This window comes from Haliotis asinina, chromosome 16 (genome assembly GCF_037392515.1).
Source record: "Haliotis asinina isolate JCU_RB_2024 chromosome 16, JCU_Hal_asi_v2, whole genome shotgun sequence".
NCBI classification, from domain to species: domain Eukaryota; kingdom Metazoa; phylum Mollusca; class Gastropoda; order Lepetellida; family Haliotidae; genus Haliotis; species Haliotis asinina.
In genome coordinates, this window is record NC_090295.1 from 33,107,871 (window position 1) to 33,116,946 (window position 9,076).

Below are 9,076 nucleotides of genomic sequence, written 5' to 3' on the forward strand. Positions count from 1 at the left end.
TTGTTGAAGTTAGAAATGTGAAAGGATCGTGATTTATAATGAAAGCATTTGAGAATGTCCCTAAGCTGGTATACTGGGTTAATAATAAAATTCAGACAACATTGATGTGCAAAGTATAATGATAGTGTGGTGTATCAATTAACTGTAAACACCCCTGTAAACACATCTTGTGTATGTAAAATCCATATATTGTGTATGTGTAAAGACGCCATGTACATGATGTGCTTTTTGTATTCAGTGTCCGGGGTAGGTGTTACACTCCGTAAGGCTGTCCCGCTGATCGTGGGGGATCTACCCTTACATGCCCCCTGTGTATATTTGAACTAACCTGGGTGTCTGGGGAGCATGTCGTGCCCCGTCAGTAAGGCTGCATCAGTTGATCATCAGGGATCACAGTGACATGCCGCCAAACTGTTTGAAGAATTACATGCAGGGGAAGGACCCCTAATATACCACCTAAATAATGAGGCGTCTGAAACCCGACATACGGTGACAGCAACATCGACTGTGATTTGAACAGTGTGCAATAATATTTACTGATTAAATAATATAATTATATGACCTGTTGTGTATTTCTTTAAAGGCATTTGTAGTATTGTGATATTGTGAGTTGATGTGAGTGTTGATATGAATGTATGTGAGTATATTTGAAGAGTGAGGTATGATGTGAGTATTGATATCATGAATGTATGTCAGTATATTTGAAGAGTGAGGTATGATGTGAGTGTTCATATAAATGCATGTGAGTATATTTGAAGATGGTTTAGGGAAAGGGTACGAGGGCATTTGGTGATATGATAATACAGTTGTGAAGGCAAGCCTAGATGAGCTGCTGTAAATAAGAGAGATTTAGTTAATAAATTACATTAACTTCTAAATTTGGGGTTTGTTTTTACTCTAGTATGTGACACTCAGTCAGTCAGCCCAGGTAATCACAGGGTGGAGGGGCATGCTCAGTCAGTCAGCTCAGGTAATCACAGGGTGGAGGGGCATGCTCAGTCAGTCAGCTCAGGTAATCACAGGGTGGAGGGGCATGCTCAGTCAGTCAGCTCAGGTAATCACAGGGTGGAGGGACATGCTCAGTCAGTCAGCTCAGGTAATCACAGGGTAGAGGGGCATGCTCAGTCAGCTCAGGTAATCTCAATACCATAAAACTGAACCCATGTTTGTCGGAACGGGACTAGTTGGTTGACACAGTCCATCGTATACCAGCTGCTTAGACTGATGTTCATTCTGTTCGTCACTGGATTATCTGGTCCAGATTCGTTTTCCCCTCGCCATACAGCTACAATATTGCTGTGTGTGGCATCAAAACAATCCTCACGTCATTCAGTCAGTGTGGATTTCGGTCTCCAGAATCCCAAATCCCCGCTTTTACTATGATACGACATATTAGCTCGGATGTTCTTGATGCCATCTTACACGACGGCGACGGACGTCGACCATAGCAAGAGCTGAAAGACATGCGCACTCACCACTAACCATGTACGTTATATACAAGGCCAAAAAATCGGTTTTCACAAATAGAGACTTTATGGTGAAGACCGTAATTTGGTGATGACAGCGTGGATATGAGCCAGGTAAGATATTGTATGAGATATAAGTATAATATTGTATTCGATTTTAACTGATATCACACGCAACATTCAAAACCCGACAAATTATAGCTGGACAGATTATGAATAATTTTAAAGCGACGAGGCCACAATGACGGAGTGAGAAAATGGAGTCGCCGTGGACCGGAAGAAGGGGAAAATGTCGCGAAACCAAGGACCACAGCGGTGCTTTCAAACTAAAGGGGATTGACAGTCGCTTGTCATTCCCACTTGTCCCACAGACTGAGGGGATCAAGAGTTATGGGTGAATGGTTGTGCAAAGTTTGTTATGAAAAAGGTTCCCCCTCGTCCAGTCGGATAGCGGATTAGTGAACAGCGCTCACCATATCCGGCAAGCAAATCAACTGCACCTCCGCCTTGCTCCAGAAAATATCTTTACCGACTATGAGTTTGCTGCCCAGAATGCCACGAAAAGAGTCTTTCCCTCATGTGGATTGAAAGGGTGTTTCTTTCATAATGGCCAAGCTGTGTGGAAGAATGTTCAGAAGTACAATTTGACAAAAGACTACAAGAACAACCCGGCTGGGTCTCTCCTGCTGTGTCCCTCCTGGTGAGACGGGCAATAGCACTACCGCTAGTGCCTGTTCACCTTGTGAGTGATGTTTGGTGGCAGCTTGTAGAGCAAGTCCCCGATGGTCAAAATGCTGAACATGTCACGGACTATATGACTACGTTTTGGGTGGAAGGAAACCACGGTCGATGTTTGTGGGACCATTATGACACAGTGGGGCCACGTACAACCAACCACATGGAAGGATGGCACCGAAAGCTTAGCCTTCAAATAGCTGGCTCATATCCGAACATTTTAAATTCATAGATTTTAGGAAAAACGAACAGGCATACACGGAGGCCAGCATACTGCAGCTTCGAGGTGATGGTTCCAAACGTCCTCGTAAGCGGTGATATCGTCAGATGGACAATGCCTTGTCTGTGTACAAGCGACAATACGTCAACGGGGACAAATGTGTTATGAAATATCTCGATCTAACCGAACTCGAAAGTAATAGTGAATATCAGATATCATTCTGGTCATCAGATGTTTGCTAGTCATTTACAAGTTGGCAGACACTCGATATAGACGTGCAACTTCTATATTGTTTACACACGACGTTTCTGGGCTAATACTTGCCCCTTCATCAGGTAATTCTGGTGATGTATTCCAAATGTCTCAGTGAATACAAGTAGAAACACTATAATAGAAACATTCGTACATATTATGTAGCAGCTCCTGCAATTACATTTTATTTCACCTTTTGATGACATTCATATGTTTCTGTGCTTATTCGTAAATACAGTAGACATCTAACCAATATGTACACCATAAAATGCATCCTTTAGTCCTACCAGTGCAGTAGATACGGACACATTAAGACAAAATTATTTACAGACTGTCACTACAAAGCTGCAAAACTAAACTCACTGGTTTTGGAAAACACTGACCAAAGCTGATAGTCAGGGTAAAGCTGTTGTGTGATCACGCTATCTGCCAAAAGAAATGAAAGAATAGTTTTATTGTAATCTTTGATTTTTACGTAGCAGGGTTCATGTGTTTTATTGTTATGGTTTTCGATTTGTTATACTGGTGAATTCATGATTTGTCTTAACACCCCACAGAATCTCTATAATACGTCATGGAGTCTACCTCTGCGTTTGGAAACACAGTAGAGTAGTTGCACGTATTAGACAGTACTTGTCTGTCATTGTGTTTTGACACTGTTTCACATTTGTGGCTGGCTTGGGTTCGTTTTACTGAAATAGCATTTACTCCTCATGTATGTGGACAGTTTGTGTGACATATGTTCAATACTTCACCTGTGCGCAAAATTGTCCTAATGTGAACACTAAAATGCGTAAGATTCTGTAACGTGCAATAAGCAAGTTACTGAGGTTATAGCCGTAGGTGTTGTCCGTCTCATGATCGTGCATTTGACTCCCAAGTCAGTTCTTATTTTGAACCTAAAACCTCGATTCTTGTGTGTATCATCAATGCACCACTGATTTCCACCATAGATAAAAATCTGCTTTCTCCGCTTTGCTACACATATGAAGATTACGACCATATTTATTGATATATTTTTCTTGGTGTATAACTATAATACCCTATTACGTGAGCACACTTCATTATACAACACACTGAATTTTGTTTCTCAATTATAATTGTTCCTGCATTATTATAACGAACCAACACATCCAAGTAAGCACACAGACATTCTGCGCTCAAAAGAAATGGATTTCAGATTTGTCCATGTCAATCATCGTTTCCAAAATGGCTGCTCATGTATCGGTGCAGAGACCCCGGTAACCATGGTGACTTGATATCCTTTGTACCAGAAGGAGCACCTCCAGCAGTGAGAACCTTGTAGACAACCCAGCAGCAGTTTTCCTTCTCTCCGTCAAACTTACACGTTGTGCTGATCCATTTCCAGCGATTCTTCATTTTGTCCAGATTCAGACGTTCTGACGGTATTGAATATTCGTGGTTGTATTTGGCTCCCCGCATCCTTTTGGTGTCCTCTTGCAGGCTTCTACCCATCATGGGCTCTACCCCGTTCGGAGAAGGGAAAAGCTTAGCCCTTAAAAAGTCCGTGTGCCGTTTTGGCCACCAGCTTATGTACGTTCCATCACTCAGTGTCACGGACGCATGACCACCTCTCTCCAGAAACCATTTTGGCATCCATATATATACTCTGTGGAAACTGAAAGAAAAGATTTGTTTTGTTTTGTTTCACGCACTCGATATTATGATGCTATTATAGTAAGCCAAGATTAGTGATGGATGATATGAACAATATTGATAATATGGGGTATGAATGAATGAGTGAGTGAGTGAGTGAGTGAGTAAGTCAGAAAGAGTAGCAAAAAGACTCGGTTTTACGTCGAGTTTGGCTTGTGAAATGAGCTTGACACATTGTACCAATCTGGGGAATCAAACTCATTTCTTCGGCGTGACGAGCGAACGCTATAGCCAATAGGCAGCCCTTTGTGGGGTCTAAAGTGTGAGTGGGTATTCAATTTACCGCGGGGAGATCTGAAATCGACTTCACACTTTGTACCCAGTGCACACATCTAAGCCGTGCATTCGGTGAGAGAACTTGGCTACCATCGCCCTGGCGTCACAACGGTCTCACCCCAAAAAGAATGATCCTCCATCTGAATCATCAGGGTTTAGAAACACTTGAACCAGTAGTCCAAATCAATGTAAATGATATTGCAAGTATCAAATTATCAGAAATACATCCTTTGGCTTACTGCAGTGAACATCATTGTTTCTCTTCATATAAGTATGTCAACCTTTCTTTGGAAGATTTTTGTTCACATTTTTACAGACAAGAATAATATGTTGTCACATAACGTATCATGAAGACATACCTGCGACTGGCCGTCATGTCTTGTGTATTTTCCAGCTAAATACTTGATCTTCGAACCACACGTATCCACCAGAACCTGCAACAACGCCACTGTTATCTCCCAAATGCAATAACAACTGCCAGAAGAAATTTAGACTGAACAACCAGTGCCTGCACTGTTGAAATGATGGCTTCACAGGGTTAATGACTCTTTCCAGCAGATACAGCAGGATCAGCCGCAACTGTCATTCCATTCATACTATCCATATTCATAAGCTGATCATCCATTATTCATAAGGCTACATAAATAATTAAATGTTTCTCGGGCACATTTTTTTCAAAAGTGATGAGGGCGGTTGGGCTTTTTTTCAATTGTTGATAGACAAAAGTGGAGGGAGGAATATATTTTTATTTTCTCTCTCTCAGAAATACAGCTTGGGAAGTTTAGCACGTGTTCATGAGTTGTAGATTCAGTCACACTCGTTCTTATAGACTCTCATTCTTATAGTGGACAAATGGATGATCGGGATGCGGACAAGTCAAACTTACTTTTTTAAACTAAAATAAAAAAAATGTTACGCGCACAAATAAAAGTGACGCGCTGCTGCCCGAGAAAGATTTCACGCTTCTTATTTTGGGACACGGCTGCATCAGCTGTGGATAAATGGATCACCACACGCCAATTATGTGTATGTGTTAATAATGAGAGTTAATAACACAAAACCTTCTTGTTTTGGCACTTTAAACTAATCAAAGTCGTTATAAGTTTGATATTTTATTTCAAAGAGCTTAATCAATCTGTTTAACACATACATTGGTTTGTATATGTGAGGGGTTTACTATATGTGTCTATGTGTGAGTTTGTGTGTTGGAGTCTGTTTAATATGTTTTGTATGCGCATACATTCATAAAGGCAAATGACACCCTTTCTAAAATCTTCACTATAACGTATACATCATTGTGTATAAGTGATTCTTGTGTGAAGACCTCTTCTGAAATCAAACTCACATCACTATTTCAGTCACGTACCCTCGGACAGTCCGTGCTTGGAGGTGGCATGACAGAGGTAGTATTAACTCTAAGATATGGTTTGAGTCGTGGCATATAGCTTTCGTCGAATAAAAAAGACACTTTATAAAACACGATTAATGACGGCGGAGGTCACAGCACCAATCATACAATGTTTCAACTGAAAGAACGATTACTCCACACGTGGGCTAAACGAACACCAACTCATCTGTTAACACGAGCCCAGCCGCCATTACTGTAATGGCAAAATCTACTCTCGTCGGTGAACATCACACGCCAATTTTGTATCTGTCACCGTCGAACTCGCCTGGCCCATGTCACACTTGACGTCGTCGGTTTTGAAGAGTCAGCGGTAGGGTCGACGTGCTCGAATATCTAGTTCTCTTAGTCACCGGTACAGTGTATGTTAACTGCTAAGGTGTCCTGCTGCCGTCGCTGCCGTTGACGTCGCCGTTACAAAATACACGTAGTCGACCACTTCTTGTCCTGTCGGACGTTTGTTTAAGTCGTTGCATTACTCAAATTTGCACGACGCCACTTCATTTCATTTTTATTTTTGAGAATTTGTATGAGATAGTTTGGGGTGTATGGTTTCTTTAGGACATAAGTTCACTGCCATTCCGCCATCTGTTAACTATAAATATGAATTATGCATTTTAGGTGGTGTAATCACAGCAAAAACATAGTTTCTTTAAACTTTTACTTGATGTTTGTGAATTGGACCTTCAATGCAACTCCCCCCAAATGTATTGTTCAAGTTAATTACGCAGAAGTGAATATCTATATAGAAAACTGAGGCATTGACGGTTGATAGGTTTGAAAATTTAACACCGACATTGCGGAATGTCTAAACCCGCCGCCATTTTTTATCAGACCAACACAGGTGGGATAACTCCCAATCAACTGTTCCATCATTGCGTATGATTATCTCTCTAGCAGCTTGCCAGTAACTGTCAAAACGTATTTGCTTTGCAGGATAAGTCTGAAACTGTGCACCCCATTTAGGTGCGTGGGGGGTTATAGTTAAAAAATAGTAAAAGAAAAACTTTGTTAAACAACTTTGGTTTATTTTTAGTACATAAATTCTACCAAATATCACAGACTTGGTCTGATGTTTTGATTATGATCTGCGTTTCATTGCGTAGTACAGGTTTATTAGACTGCAGGTCATCGGTTCGCTTTTGAGCCAAACGGACTATAATGGGCTAATGAAAGATACAAAGTACCCATCAGCATTTGTGAAAGTTGCAAGTTTGTTAACGTTTGAAACATTTTATCAAATTATACGTTACAAATTAAACCTTGTCGAAGTATTCTTTGAGTGCTGACTGAGCACCATTTCATTTGCATTTTCAAAGTTAAATCGCTCACTTAAGGTGTTTTCCTGTGATACAACGAAAAACAGTTTTCTCTGGTCTACAGTTTCCAACGGTAACTAGATGTATAATTATTCCTATACTGGTTCTAAGATCTGGGTTACAGGGCAAGGTACGGTCGATCCTATACGTAAGTGTGTTACATTGTCCTCAGGGCAATGAGGAGGTCTCCTGCACTTTAAACACTTTAAAATATATGTTTGGTCACGCGTGCCAAAACGCGAAGATAATGATGATGGTTACCTACCAGTATGACGTTAATGTTACCAAACAAATCACTAAAATACCTTTATATTGTTGTGTAACATGGTGTGGATTCAAACGTGTGGGTGAGTGAGTTTAGTTTCACTCCGCTCTCAGCAATGTTCAAGCTATATTGCGCCGCTCTGTAAATAACTAATACATCACCACTTTGGGCATCCTCACCATAAATATATAGAAGATTGTGATAATACATATTCAAAACAGCGTAGTAAGGTTAAACAGGAACGGAGCTATGTCTTGAAAATATTTGAGAAACGTGCAAATTTGACACGTTCCAAGAAAAGTAGCACAAAGTTAAGAACTAATAGATAAAATACATTTTATGGCATATGTAATGATTTAAGAAAGCAGGTTCTTTGTTGGGTAAGTAAACTATGCGTTTGATAGACAGTCACCGAATGATCTGTGGCTATCTGTTGTCACCATTTTATACATACTATAGTTGTCATGGGAAATAATGCTTACAGATTAAACTGACAACGGTTTTGTTGGAAGCATTTGGCCTTATCTCGGGATAATTATGTCATTTAGTTTGACCGAAGCATTGCCGATGCCCATATAGCAGGTTGGTGATATTCTGCAAGTTTGATATTTCGAAAGGTTTGTTCAGGTTGGATGGCTAAACAAAATCAATTCACAGTCGATCATAAATGCTGCAGGAATGTTACGTTTCGTGTTGATTTCCTGTGTTAACTGATCTGGTTAGCCGTGACAAGAGCATCAACGTCCCTAAACCGATAAGCGCCGACACAAAGTGCACCGATGTAACATTGAATAATCTTTCAGAGTTGTTGGTCTTGCTTTCTTTTTTAGAGGGAGATATTGTTTACAGGGTGTCCAACATAAAGTCCCTAGACAATAAACCCCTACGCCAATAGCCCCTATGACAATAATCCTCCGCAGGATTGTACCAGGTATGACAAGAGACCCCGCAACATGTTATTACCCACAAAGCTAAGCAGTGTAGCATTAACAATAATTTGTTTCATAACAAGCACAATATACATCATACAGCACAAATAAACGTTTATTTATATGCATCTTAAATAGTATATCAAGAGCAATAACAGGCATATTATACATCATACAGCTCAGCAAAAATGATTACAAATTAACACAATCTAACATTGTGCTCCACAGCAGTAAGGAAGTCTTCCACTGTCCTCGCGTCATTGGATTACAACCTGTTTCGTCTACTTTTTAGGCCCTGACAATACCTGGATATCCTAACCATGCATGCGTTATTCCTCCATGGGTCAGTGTGGGCCGTGGAGTCAAATGGCCCTTGAAATCTGGAATAGGCTATTGGACATATTGGGGCTCTCAAGATGCTTACTAATGAGGTTAGGTTAATGAAAGGTGTTTATCAATCAAGCTTCATCCAAGTGATCGGACAAATACAGAGATTGCAAGCGGTAAGTTTATTTCCAAACACTTAGAAAAA